Source organism: Hirsutella rhossiliensis (assembly GCF_020360975.1).
Source record: "Hirsutella rhossiliensis strain HR02 chromosome Unknown scaffold00002, whole genome shotgun sequence".
NCBI lineage: Eukaryota > Fungi > Ascomycota > Sordariomycetes > Hypocreales > Ophiocordycipitaceae > Hirsutella > Hirsutella rhossiliensis.
The window spans coordinates 4741507-4757356 of record NW_025408668.1 but is presented as its reverse complement, the minus strand read 5'-3'; positions in this window follow the sequence as shown (position 1 = coordinate 4757356).

The window sequence follows — 15850 nt, the reverse complement described above, 5'->3', positions numbered from 1 at the left end:
GTCAGCAACAGGAATACCTTGTAAAATGGAAAGGATACGGACCTGAGGAAAACACATGGGAACCCACCAAGCACCTGACCCATTGTGGTTCGCTTCTCCGACAATTCAATCAACAAAGATCAACCTCCTGACGAAATGGGATTTTCCGGCGCCGACGAATCCCGAGCAACCCAAATTGGGCTAAGACAGAAGGAGACAACGACACCTGGGAGTACAGGAATCCCAATCCTCGACGAAGTCGAGGGTAACCGATCGTCGTGAGGGGAAGGCGGCCGCGCCTCCTCCACTCGTTGCCGCTCCTTCTCCGCCTCTTCTTTCTCGACACGTTCCAGCTCCTCAACGTTATCGATCCCACGGAGACCGCCCGCATCATCTTTTCAAACCATAATTTCTTTTGTTTTCGAAGGCGCAGAACCTTTCCTCGGCCTCCTCAAGCTCGCGTTCGAGCTTGATGTGTTGATTTGCAATATTTCGAAGCTGTGCCGGCGATACCCTTGGACGTCGCAGCGGGAAGGTGAAGGCGCACGCATTCGACACAGCGATCAGAATCCGAAGACGACACCTGGCATTCCCGGAGTCCGCGACGCTCGCAAGCCGAGCAAGAAGGCATCGTAAGAATGTCGGGATTCGAAAGGATCGTGGAAAGCAGGACACCACAACGGATGGACGACGAGGCCTTGGCCCTTTTCTTGGAAACACGGTCAGACGGCATGACGGACCATGATGAAGGAAGAAGAAAGGGAACGGCACACACTCACGCAGGAAATGACCAGGATATGCGACACGGCGGCTAAAGCAGGTCTTGAGGGCAAGACCAAGGGAGGGGGAGACCTGATGTTACGACCCGACCAACGGATGTTACGACCCGACCAACGGATGGCCATGACACGGGCCAGGGATGACTAACCGCTGAAGGATCACGTGACCATGCGAAAGGTGATCGGTGGATCGCCTTACGATCAAGCGAGCGGTGCTCGACGGATCGTTCATCGATCAAGGTGATCACCTCTGTGATCACCTCCAGCACCTCGCGATCAGAGACGGGCAGTTGGGTATATATAGCTGCCCCATTTCACTCCTTTAGACTAGATAGCTCTTTAGCTTTCAACACAATCATTACGATCCCTATCACGATCTCATCTCTGATTCCGATCACTTGATTACCTGGTTACAGTCTACGGTCTACGACCTCCGACTCATCACCAACGTGACATACTTATCATTGCTCAGACCACGCCCTGTTGTATCTGCCAACATAAACCCCTCGACAGGTTTATCCCTTGGGAATATCACCGGTCGTCACAGTTAACTAAATAAAATCCTACTTTAGCTATAAGGTAAAGAAGATATAGTTTAACGGAGAGCTATTTACGAAGGATATCTTAAATTAGCTTCGAAAAAGGGGCATTTTACCCCTCCTATTAGCACCGAATACCTAGGCCTAAAACGGAGGGGTAGAAAGATTAAGGGGTGCTATAATAAAAAGGGCCTATATAATAAGACTTACTATAAGGCTTTTATATAACCTTTAAAGGGAAGTCGTTAAGACCGCTTATTACTTTTAGAACTAGACCCTAAGGGACCCTAGGGGACTAAGGGACTATAGGGACCTAGAGACCCTTTTTAAGACCTAAGGAATAGATTAGAAATCCCCCCTTAAGCTCTTTACAAAGAAGAGGGCCTCGCTAGCTTACCTTTATACCTATAGCTATAAGATATACGCTATAACTACCGATATATAGCTAAAAAGGAAGAAGAAAAGAAAGCTTAATCCTAGAGCCTTTATTAGTTACCTCGTTAGTTATAATTCTATGAATATCTTCTAGATCTAGATTCCTCTTCTATAGAAGGTTATTTCGACTAGGGATATAATTTTCAACGAATCTAGCTTCTTTAATAGAAAGAGGGATTAATAGCCCTACTTACTCTCTTAACGTTAGCTAATTTAAAAGATTTAAATCCCCCCTTCCTAATAGTCTTAAGAAGAGGTCCTAGATAAGGAAATAGAAGAAGAAACCGACGTCGAAGTAGTTAAGGATAACGCCGACTTTAAAGAAGAAGAAGCTATTAGATTAAATAATCTAGATAAAGAAGGAGACTATAGGAAAGCGGTAGAGCTAGAATACGCCTACCTACCTACGCCTCCTCTTATATAAGAAGAAGATCTAGAAGCAGCTTTTTTAGTTAGTCTTCCTATCTCGACCCCTAAGGGGGTAGGAAAGGCACCTCTCTTAAAGGATTACCCGGCTGCCTTTTTATCCCTACTTCGAGAAGCAAAGGAAGGTATAGGGCCCGATACGGATACTAAAGAAGACTAACCTCTCCCTTATTTCGATCGTTTTTCCGACTTCTACCTAACGCTAATAGAAGACGGTTCCTATAGAGCGTTTATAGCAGGCCGGCTTTTTAAGCTACTATTAGCAAGGAAGGTATATAAAAGAGACCTCCTAGACCTACTAGTAAACTAGAAGCAGCTAAAGAGATATCCTTTTAAAGACTAGTTTTTCTAGGCCTAGAAAGACTACCTAGCCTTATACGAAGAGATAGGGTCGTTCGGAGATATCCTTAAAGAAAAAGCAAGAGGAAAATAGGTCCTTAGCTATAAGTAGGTCTTTATCTATAAGACTAATAAACACGGCTTCCTTTAAAAGTATAAAGCCCGGCTAGTTATCTATAGGAATTAATAGGAAAAGGGGGATCTACCTACTAAGGCAACTACCTTAGTAGGGATATCTTTTTAGACCCTTATAGCTATAGTAGTAGAATTCGACCTCGAGCTTAATTAAATAGATATAGTTAACGCCTTTATTAACTGCCCTCTTAAGGAAGAAGAAGTTATCTATATACGACTTCCTCTTAGTTTCTAATAACTAGGAAAGGTTCTATAGCTTAGGAAAGCTTTATACGGACTAAAAAGATTACCCCTTCTTTAGTAATAGTATTTAATAGGTTCCCTTAAAGCCCTAGGCTTTAAGAAAGTCCCTTAGGAACCGTATATAATATAGAAGGGTAAAATCACGGTCTTCTTCTACGTCGACGATATTATCTAGGCCTACCTAAAAGAGAAAGAAGCTACTACTAGGGAGGCTATATAAGGCCTATAATAAAGGTATAAGATAACTAAGCTAAGGGAGCTAAAATAGTTCCTAGGGATACGAATTCTTAGGAATAGGTCCTAACGGACTATCTAGCTTACCTAGGACGCCTATATTAATAAGGTCGCTTATAAATTCCTCCTTAATTCCCTCGATAAGAAGCTTCCCTCTACGCTTATATTAAATAAAGAGCTTTTACCTAATCCGTCCCTTTAAGCTAGGGAGTAAGAGAAATACTAATATTAATAGAAGGTAGGCTCCTTACTTTTTTTAGCTATTTCTACTAGACCGGATATCTCTTTTACGGTCTCCCGGCTAGCTAGGTATAACTAGAATCCTAGCCCTAGGCACTAAGAAGTAGTAGATAGAGCTATCCTTTATCTTTATTTAACGAGATTAAATAGTCTATGCCTAGGAGGGTAGGGAAGGAAATAAGCTACCGAAATCTTCCTTTATTTAAGCGATTCGTCCTTTATAGATAATTCCTTAGATAGGAAGAGCTTATAAGGGTATATTATATCCCTTTTTAAAGGAACTATTACTTAGAGAGCTTCGAAGTAAGCTACTATTATAACTTCTAGTATAGAGGTAGAGCTACTAGCTCTTTTAGAAGCGTTAAAAGAAGCGATTTTCCTTAGCTAGCTACTAATATCTCTACGACTATAAATTCCGACCCTATTAGCTATAAAATACGATAATATATAGACTATATAAATTCTTATAGAAAATAGTAAGTTATTAACCTAGCTATAGTATATCGATATTTACTAGTATTAGTTACGCTAAGAGGTCTAAAGGGGACTAATTTCTATCCGTTAGGTTTTAATAGCATTAATAAAAGCCGACGGTCTTATAAAGCCCTTACTAAAGTAAAAGCTAGCTGTCTTTTTATAGTAAATTAGGCTAAAAGACGTTTAAGAGAAGCTATCCTTAGAAGCCCGCCTTAAGAGTTTATAAGAGGAGCTAATAGCACGTAAGAGGAAGGAGACGTCTATAGCTAAAGAGAGGAATTAAGACTTATCCTAGAGGAGGGCCCCTAGCTTAATTAGGACTTATTCTTCTTAAAGGCCCCCTTTTTAAGGACTTATCCTTAGAGAAGCCCCCCTTTTTTATAAGACTTAATTTCCTCCTTAAGGCCCCTTTTCCTAAAGTAGGTCTAAAAGAGCCCGGGGCTAAAACCCGGATTTCTTAAGTAAGGGATAAGTATAGACTAAGACCTCCTCTATACGCTTACCGGCCTAGGTATTTAGCTTTACCCTTTCTATAAGGGTAGGCTATCGCTAAGGGGGTATATCGCGAAGCGTAGCCTAATTTCGTAGTTCTTAGAGATATCCCTTAGTACAAGGGACCTAGGAAGCTAAAAAATAGGTTTTAAGGAAGGAGCTAAAAAGAGGTATAGAGAGGAGGGTAGGGGTAAGAAGGGAAGTAAAAGTAGCGATAGCTTCCTATAAAGGTAGCGAGAGATAAGACGGATATACTAGCAACGGCTAGAAAGGAGGGGAAAAACCGGTAAAAAGCTTAGTAGTCGAAAGGATATTAGTAGCTTCTTTAAGCGGGATCTTCTTTATTAATTAAGATACTAGACAGGTATAAAGAGGGGCGTTAGATAGAGGGAAAAAGGATAATTAAGGCAATATAATAATTACTCCCCTACCTTTATTACTACCCCTATAAGAATTAAATCTCTTTGCCTTACTTATCCGACCCCTTACTTTTAATTTTACCTTTATATATTTTTATATACTTCTTATATCTCTCTTTACGAGACCTTTATACTATCTAGGTTAGTATATTCCTAAATCTTATAAGTCTAGGCCTATAATTTAATCTCCTTTATCTATAGTATTTAATTAAGGCTTTCTTTTAGTCTTATAATATAATTATTCCCTCTTATTTCCTTTAATATTATCTTAGGAAAATTAAGGGTTCTAGCTTAATAAGTAATATCCTTTTTTAAGGGATACTTAATTTATATATTTCTAGTAGTGCCCCTTAGTATAGCTAGGTTCCTTGCCTTAATACTACGATTTAAGCGTTATAACGGCGTTAATAGCTTATAAATAGCTTTAAAGGTAATATTAATAGGTAAAAGATAATCTAGCTATATAGGCTAGGCTTATAACTCTTAAGTAAGGGCTTAAGAGTATAGTAAAAGAAATAAGAGTATAGAAAGGTAAATTTAGTAATATATATCTTAGTCTATTTATTAAGATAAGGGAGGGGCTTATATAGGTATAGTAACTATATATAGCTAGCTAAAAGAGGGCACTAAGACGTTCTTATACTTATATTAGGCCTATATAATATTATTAAAAGGTATAAGTAATAAGCGTAGAATTAGGTAATCGATAACGTAAGCGGAAGGATCGGTCGAAGGAGTATAAGGTAGGATTTTGTCCGGAATTTATAACGAGTATATAAGGGGCTAAATAATATATTAAAAGAATAGCGTTATAAAGGATACTTATAAACTTACTTATTCTATTTACTACTCCTAGGGAAATCCTTTGTCTTTTATAGACTATTGCTTACTTACTAATAGACTAATTAGTTAGCTTTCTAGTATATTCTATAGTGCTTAAAAAGCTCTATCTATAGTATATCTTCCTAACTTAGTAGGTAGTCTAATTATAACGTAATAGTTAACGTAAGACTATAGGTTCTAGTATAAGTAGTAGATTTAACTAGAATATTCTATGCCCTACCTATTCTCGTATCGTAGATATCTTCGGAACCGCTAGGCTAAAATAGGCAATAGGGTATCCGTTTTACTCGTAATTAACCTATGCATTTTATAGATATTTTATATTATTATAATAGGCTTATCTTAACCCGCTTTTCCTAAAGGAAGGTATAGATGTTTAGTAAAGGTCTTTGTCTTTAAGGGTTATTCCCTTAAACTATATTATAGAGCCTCTTTTTACTAGCTTATTCTATAGAGCCTCCCTATGCCTATTATTTCTTTATAATAGTAAGATAGGAATATAAGGGTATATTCTTATAGCCTCCCTTAAAGAGTACTAAGTAAATAGTACTCCTTATTAGTTATTTCTTTTATAGTAGAATTATCCTTATTAAGAATAAGGTATATAATAGGAATATAAGGGAAAATTTTAAAACCCTTTCTAGGAAAAACCTTAGTAGGAAAAATCCTAGTTATAATTATAATTTTTCTCCTCTTTTTAAGTAAACCTTTATAAGGAAAAAACCTTATAGAGTTATTATAAGAAACCTTTAATAAGGAAAACCCTTATTTTTATAAGTTGTTTTTTATTAATAAGAAACCTTTTTAAAGGAAAAAACCTATTAGTTATATATAAAGGAAAAGCTAAGAAAGCGAAAGATAGCTAAAAATATCGCGTATACTATATACGTTAATTAACGCTATCGCTTATATTTAATAAGCGGCTATATCTTTTTCGTAATAAAAAAACCTTTATTAAAGGGATATAAGCTTTTCTTTTTAAGGCTCTTTTAATTCCCTAAGGGAAAGAAGCTCTTAGAACTTAAAGAATTTTTCTCTTCTTAGTTCCTTAGTAAATATATCGGCAATATTATCTTTAGATTTAATATAGAAAATCCGGATCTTCTTTTCCCTAATATTTTCTTAGGTATAGAAGTAAGTAATATCTATATACTTTATCTTTTTATAAAATTCTAGATTTTTAGCTAATTTAATAGCTACCTTATTATCTATTAAGATAAGAGGTATAGTATTAAGAATTCTAATAGATAAGCTATTATTTATCGAATAAAATAGCCGATTTAGATATAAAGCTTCTTTATTAGCTTCCTTAAGGGCAATAAACTTAGCTTCGTAGGTTAATAAGGCTATAGATTTTTACTTCTAGCTAGCCTAACTTATAATATTTTTATAAATATAAAAATAGTATCTAGAAATAGACTTTCTATCTATAAGGTTAGACGCCTAGCTAGCGTCTAAATAAATTTTTATAAAATTAGAAGTATAAGGGATATTATAGTAATAGATTATCCCTAAGTTAAGGTATTTATTTAAATATTTCTAGATAGTATTTAATACTTTAAAATATATATTATTTAGTTTAAAAGTAAATCTAGTATAGGAAATAATAGTATATAAAATATCTAGCCTACTTATTATAGCTAGATATAATAGAGCCCTTATTTCCCTTTAGTAAATAAGGATTTCTTTTTACGAAGGCGTTATAATAGCCTTTTTAAGCTTTACTCCTACTATAGTAAGCGTATTAAAAGTCCCTAAGTCTTCTTTATTATATTCTCGTATTTTATTATAAGTATATTTTTCCTAGGATATAAATATCTCCTTTTACTATAGTTTATAATTATATATATTCCTAAGAAGTCTTTTAGTTCCCTTAGAGGCTAAACCTTTATATAATCTACTACTTTTTTAAGTAGACTATTTATTATACCTCTATTAGGCCCTATTATTAAGAGGTTATCTACGTAGATTACTATCGTAATTTTATATTACGTATTTATAAATACCCCTTTATTTATAAAAAGGGCCGAAATCCTATCTTAGCTAATATAGAGCTAAGATAGTTATACTAAAGCTTTAGGCTTTATTTAAGGCTATATAATACTTTTTTTAATTTTACTACTAGCCTTTTCTTTTTATATAGCTCTAGAAACTATAAATAGCTAAAATTATACTTATACTAGTTTTTATTAAACTAGTCTTTAAGTATTAGCTCTTTATAGCCTATAAGGATTTTTATATAAATATCTATATCTATTTCGGTATATATAAAAGCATTTTTTATATCGTATTATAATAGAGTATAATTATTAGAAATAGCTATTATAAGTAGCATTCTAATAGATTCGGGTCTTACTATCGTAGAAAAGGTTTCTAAATAATCTAGGCTATAGACCTAATTAAATCCTTATACTACGTAGCGGGCTTTATATTTAATAATATTATTATTATTATCCCGCTTTATTTTATAGACGTAACGGCCGCCTAGGGCCTCCCTATTACTAGGAAGAGGCTTTAATTCCTAGGTATTTTAGTTTAAGAGCTCTTTTATTTTTAGAAATATAGCTCTTTTCTATTCTATAGCTTCTAAGCTATTTATAGCCTATTTAAATATTTTAGGCTCTATAGGATCCTTATTTTCTAGTAAAGATAGAATAATCTCTTTACTTTTACTATTTAATATAGTATTTATTTCGGGGTATACGATATAATCTTTATAAAATCCGTTTAGCTTCTTAGGTATATTAATACGGATTTTTAGATCCTTATTTAATCCCTTTTTTAAAAGAGGATTATTTCCCTTTTTTATAAAAAGGTTATCTTCCTTCTTTATAAGAGGGTTATCTTCCTTCTTTATAGAAGGGTTATTTTTCTCTTCTTTTAAAGAAGAGTTATTACCTTTTTTATATATAGGTTCCCTTTATAAATAATTATCCGGGACCTTATTTATAAAAGGTAAGGTATTAAAATTAAAGTCCTTAAGGTCTTCTTCTTTTTAATTTTCTATAAATTTATTTTCTAGGATAATAATATCTCTAGAAATTATTACCTTTCTTTTCGAAAAGTTATATATTTTATAAGCATTTTTAGTATAGCCTATAATAATTCCCTTATAAGCTCTTATTTCTAGCTTATCTAAGGGGTTTTTATTTTTATAATAAATAGTACTTCCGAAGGTCTTAATTTTCTTTAAGTCTTTTAAAGCTAGAGATTTATTTTCCTTCTTCTTTATAGGAGTTTAGAAGCCTATTTATAAGTAAGGGGTCCTATTATATAAATAGGCTGCTATTAGAATAGCTTCTCCCTATAGATATTTAGCTAGTTTTACCGTAAATAAAATAGCTCGGACTTTATTTAAAATAGTTCTATTAATCCTCTTTATTACTCTGTTTAATTTAGGAGTCCTAGGAGGGCTAGTATAATATTTAATTCCCTTTTATAAGTAGTAGGGTTTTATTTTATATAGGAATTCTTTTACGTTATCCGAAAAGACTTCCTTTATAGTAATATTATCCTAGTTATTTTTAACTAAGGCTTTATATTCTAAGAATTTATCTAGGGCTTCTACCTTAGATTATGTTAAAGATATTTCTAAATATCTTATCCTTATATCTAAAAAGGATATAAAGGAGGTGTATTTATTATAAGTAGGGGTTCTTATAGGGCCCTAAATATTAATAGCAACTCTATTAAGGTAATTATATACCTTATTAGATAGGGATTTATTCCTTTTATTAGTTGCCTTTACTTTAATATAAGCCTTATATTCTTTTATTTTTATAATATCCTTCTTAAGGATAGTTATATCTTTATTATATCTTTTAAAGGTTTCTAATAAGGCTTTAAGACTTATATATCCTAGCCCTAAATACTATAAATAAAAGTTAAGGTCCTTTATATTATTCCTTATATTATTAATATTATATAGGAATATCTTCTTCTTAAAGAAAGGAATTTCTAAAGAGAAGATATAAAGGTTATCTTACTATTTTCCTTTAGATATAATATTAGCTTAGTTATCTAATAGGAAAATTTCCTTACTATTAATAAGGGCATAAGTATTTTTAAAATGCGATTAGCTTATAATATTTACCCTTAATTTAGGTATAAAACGGTAGTTTCTTAAGATAAATAGCCTTTTATTATTCGGAAATCTAAAAAGAAGATCTTTATAGCCTTTAATAACTATATAAGATGCCTTTCCCTAATTAACTTTAGTAGAGATAGTTCGAAAATTAATAAGGAATTCCTTTTCCGATACTATATACCTAGTAGTACTAGTATTATATATAAAATTATAGAAATTTCTATTCTCTAAGGTTTTATAAGGGATTTCCTTCTCTTTTACCTTATATATAAGGTCTTTAATTCGAGAGGAATTTAAAGGTCCTATTTACCTATTATTAAATACGGCCTTTTTAAGGATATTTAAAGAGATATATACCTTTGCTTTTTCTTCGGAGCTTTTATAACCTTTAGGGGTAGGAGGAGGAATAAAAAATCGATTTCCGGTTCTTCGTCCGTTTAATTATCGATTTCTATTTTTTCTACTTCTAATATATATAGAAAAGAGGGTTTTTTCGTCTTCTTATCGACGTAAGAGTCTAATTCGATAGGATTTCCTTCTATAGAAGGTTTTCTAGGCCTCTTAGAAGGTATTCCTTTATTTTAATTTTTTAAATTTTTAGAAAAGCCTTTAAGGGCCTTTTCTAGGTAAAGATAGTAGTAATCTTTAACTAGATGCCTTTTCTTTTTATAGTAAGTATATTATAGTATAATTTTTATCTTTTTCTAGGGCTTCTTAGTAAAGAAAGCCTACTTAGGGGGATTTTCTAAAAACTTAGTCCTCTTAAATTTATCTATAAGACTACTAAAGAGAGACTCTAGATTAAAAGCCTCTAAGTTATTTCGAAGAGCTTACGTTATATTAGTTATATAGCTAGAAAACAAGCCCGAAAGGCTATTTAAAATCTAAGCTATAATAACTACTTCTAGAATTATAATATTCTATGCTTTTAGCTCATCGAATACCTCTTTTACCTTATTTAGGTAGCCTTCTAGGGATTTAAAATCCCTTACCGAAGTATTAAAAAGCTCCTTTATAAGTAAGTAATTTAAAGTAAAGGAAATAGGGTTATATAGGTTTTTTAACCTATCCTACGCCTTTTTAGTATTTATTATATACTTTATTTAGGTTAAAGAACTATCTTTAATATAAAGAAAAATTAAAGTAAGTGCTTCTTTTATCTTTAAGTAATTTTCTTACTATATAGTAGTAAAAAGCTTCTCCTTAACTAAAAGAGTCTATATTTAAATAGCCTTATAAGGAACGGTGTTCCTACTATAAATAAAGCAGCTATAATATGCTCTCCCGATTATATAAGCTAATAAGTAGTATATTAATTATAGACAAAATCTCATCCTATAGAGTAAGAATCGCTCGTCATTTTACATGTCATTATGCATTAAACGGGTTGCCGGTTATGGTACAATCGGGAATCGAAGGAACAGAGCTAGCTTGGAATACTAGCTAAGACCTCTTAAGAACACCGGCACGACCAACCTCCTTTAAACACAAATATCAGTGGAACCAAGACACTTCCAGACTCACTCGAGGTATTACGGAATTCCCTAGTCTTAGGGCTATACGGCAGCCTAAATCTAGTCCCGAAAGGTTCTTCCGTTCAGCTATAATTGTCTATATAAGACAGCATGTCCGCTAGTAGATAGATTAAGAATCATTAACTTTAACACCTCTTCCACACACTAATATACTACTAATAAATTCTATTGAAAATCCTACCTTATACTCCTTCTTCCCCTCTATTACGTAGTCTTACGTAATTCCTTAATTTCCTAAAATTCCGCTTTTACTTATATACCTTAAGAAGCCTAGAAGGTATAGTTAGAACTACCCTTAAGTTTAGTAAATTTAAACTTATCCCTAGAGCCTATTTTAGAAATTCGAGGTCGTATAGTTAGTATTAGAATTTCGAAGTTATTACCTAACTTATAAAGAAGCCGGGCTTATAACCTATTAAAAGGTATAAGTAATAAGCATAGAATCGGGTAATCGATAACGTAAGCGGAAAGACCGGTCGACGGAGTATAGGGTAGGATTTCGTCCGGAATTTATATCGAGCATATAAGGGGCTAAATAATATATTAAAAGAATAGCGTTATAAAGGATACTTATAAACTTACTTATTCTATCTACTACTCCTAGGGAAATCCTTCGTCTTTTATAGACTATTATTCGCTTACTAGTAGACTAATTAGTTAGCTTTCTAGCATATTCTATAGTGCTTAAAAAGCTCTATCTATAGTATATCTTCCTAACTTAGTAGGTAGTCTAATTATAGCGTGATAGTTAAAGTAAGACTATAGGTTCTAGCATAAGTAGTAGATTTAACTAGAATATTCTATGCCCTACCTATTCTCGTATCGCGGATATCTTCGGAACCGCTAGGCTAAAATGGGCAATAGGGTATCCGTTCTGCTCGTAATTAACTTATGCATTTTATATATATTTTATTTTATTAGGATAGGCTTATCTTAACCCGCTTTTCTTAAAGGAAGGTATAGATATCTAGTAGAGGTCTTTGTCTTTAAGGGTTATTCCCTTAGACTATATTATAGAGCCTCTTTTTACTAGCTTATTTTATAGAGCCTCCCTATACCTATTATTTCTTTATAATAGTAAAATAGGAATATAAGGGTATATTCTTATAAATATCCTTAGGCTAAGGGAGTTATATTAGTTAGGCAGGCTTCCTTATATATAACTATTAGGTCTATTAAGTATAACTATAGCCTCTTATACCTACTCTCCTTAATAGTAATAAATACTATACCGGTATCTAGAATAAAGTTAGCGCGGCCGCTAGGCGCCTTCTTCCTTAAGGCGGGCTCTATCTATAATACTAGTAGTAATAAATAGGCCTATACGTTCTTCTTAAGGCCGTTCTTTATGCCTAGAGTATAAAAAGAAAGGAAAGTCCCTAATAAGGATAAGTAGGCGGGCTATGCCTTTTATACCTCGCTAATAGATAATAAGACGCGAAGGGGAGACGTACTTAAGGAAGAATAGGGTCCTAGGCAGAGTAACCTCCGGCTACGCTATAGTAATACCCTCCGGATATATACCTTTATCTCCTTTTAGTCGCTAAATCTCCTTTTAGTTAAGTATACTAGGCCGTAATTAGCTCGATACGTAGTTAAGCGGAAGTATATTAAGGTTTATTTATAGTAGACTATTAGGTAATATCCGTTATATACCTATTAAATACTTACTCCTTCTAAGTAGGTTATATTTTCTTATAAACGCTTTATTTAGTTAAAGAGAGTTAGTATAGCTCTTTATATATTAACCTTTAGCCTTTATATATACCCTTTAAGTATAATATCTATAGTTATAATATACCCTATAAGGCTAATACTTAGGGTTATAGTATTTAGAGTTAAGTATCCTTATAAATAATAGTAGGTATACTATCTTAATAGATTACCTTATAAACGCTTTATAAAAAAGTAGTCTATATAGAAGGGTAATATATAGGGAGTTAAGGGTATATTTATTTATATAGAGTATAACTATTCTATTTTATTATCCTATAGTTAAGTATAGGTAAAACCCCTTAGATTAAGGTAAAGCTACTATTTAGTCCCTTAGTATAAGGCTATTATAAAAGTCCTCCTTTAATAAGTTATCGATAGTACCTATATAAATTAAGTTATAATTACTAATATAGTACTACTAAACTATAGTTTAAAGTTAATATCCTTAAATAGCTCTTTATTATTATAATAGTTATTTATAGGTAATATATATACTAATTATCTAATTAAATAGGGCGGACTACCTTACTATAAAAAGGAAAGAGTAGATTACCTACTTAGGAGACTATTACTTTAAGGCTTCCGTATTAAAGTATCCGCGGTATACTACTTTATTTTATCCTACTTACCCTCTTAAGCCTAGACCTTCTTAATTTAAGAGAGATATAGCTTACTATAGAGATAGTTACTTAGTAGCTCGCTAAAGATATAGAGGGTCCTTTTAAGAGTATTTATCTCGGCCTCCTTAATAGCCTTTTTTATAGCTTCTACCCTTATATTATGCTTATTGCCTCTACTAAAGCTAGTTCTATTATAAGAAGTTAGGGCTCTATTAGTTACCTAAAAGATAGTAATATATACCCTATATATAGCTTCCGCTATCTACCTTATAAGACTCCTTTCTATATATAACTTATAAGATTATTTAATAACCTCTAAGCTTTATTAGTTATAGCTAAATATATTATTTACTAATAAGATTATATCTATACTACTAAGATAGGAAATCTTTAACCCTCTAGGCCCTAGTCTCCTCTAAACGTACTTAGGACTAAGCGGCCTCCTAAGGATAGAAAGGGCCGCCGGCGCTATACTACTATCCTTAGATACTAGCGCTATATTAATATACCTATATACTAGTAGTACGTTAATATCGGGTAAAGATATTACTTAAGTCTTCCTATTAGGTCGTAACTAATCCTCCTTATCTACCTTACGGCTATACTTTATCGCGGGTAATATCCTACTTATAATAAACTCCGTTACTAGAAAATAAAAAATAGGAACCCCTTAAGCCTACTCCGATAAAGTAGACGATACTTTATATAGGTATTTTCTCGATAATAAAATAAAGAAGAAAGAAGAATCGATCCTACTTAGATCTACTATACGGGAGGGGCGGCCTACCCTCTTATATCTCTAGTATATATAGTCCCTATAATCCGCTTAAACGCGTTTAAGTATATATAGTTAACTAGCGTAGCTATATATATAATTAGTAGCTATCCTCCGCCGTTATCCTAGCCTTAGTCACTGCTCTACTCCCCTCCCGGCCGTTCCACTAAATACATAGCCCACGTGATTCTCCGTGTGCCTAAGAACTGCTGCCCTGGTGCCTGGTGCACTGGGACCCTATAACTAAACTTAAGTGATAGGGGGCCATGGGGTAGAGGGAACTCCGTCCCTCTCCTGTCCTCCGCCTCCGGCTTCGGTCCCTTTGACCTCCGGTTAGGGCTCCCTCCGGTCGTTCGTCTCGCTCCGCTCGAGGCCAACGGGTAGTGTTTATATGTAAAGTGTATGGGCGAGTGACCTTGTGTTTGTTTGGAAGGGTGTGTGTAGTGTAGTGCACGTGTTTGTTCTTGTCCGTCGCGCACCCTTGCGGATGCGTGCTCCTCCCGTGGTGTTGAGGTGTCTTGTAAACTGATTTACTAGATTGAAGATTGTGAGTGTGGCTCTCCACACCCGCACCTACGGCGCGTGCGCACCCCCCTTTGGGGGGGTTGTGTTCGTATCTCGGAAGGGATTGTTAATGGTTGTTGGTAGCGCTTGGAAAGTATTATCTTGTAAACGCTGGAGGAATCCGGAGGTGGTCATTAGAGTCGAGTGCTTAAAGTGAATTATCTTGTAAACGTATAGGGTGAACTTGAAAACAATTTCAAGTACCCTATCTTTCAAGTGTGCTTGTAAACGGTCTAAGTAGAGATCCTTCCCCGTCGGCTTAAGTGAAGGCATCGTGAGTGTCCTAGAGTATTCCTATAAAGACTTCCGATATTGCTCCTTCCCCGTCGCATCATAGAGTCGCTCCTCGCGTCGCTCTTTAGGTCTTCTTATAAATGCATCGAGAAGTTTATCACATCACTTTAGTGTGGTGACTCAACCGGTGGTTAGGTACGGCATATAATAGATGAAAGATCAAAGATCCAATCAATTACGATGATCTGCTGCTACACTGCTTCGTTCCGCTAGTCACTGGAACTTCGTCCCGACTTTTCTCCGGTGTGCATCTACATGTCTACAAAAGGAAGTGAAGCTATTCACGACACGTTTTCAGGAAAAGTGCGGTGTATACACGGATATCGCTCTGCAAAACGACTCTGCATCCGATTTGTGCTCCGACTACACATGCCGTCCGGCAATGCAACGCATGCGATGTTCATTCACGCCGGGCACAGCCGAAGATGAAAAGAAAACCTCCTTCCGTCCACGTGAAAGAGGGGTGACTGGGCCTACACCTCGCGACGGTATCTGACCGTACGTTTTCACAAAGAAAAGAGAAAGGATACATATTTTATAGCATAGTAAAAGAAAAGAGAAAGTCTCTAGGTCTTTAGCCACAATAAAGTCTGTGGTGAGGCACCCGCAAAGGTTGTTGAACGCATGTTCAAGATATGTTCCCGGGAACAAAACGAGTCGAAGCCCGTCTAGGGCGTGG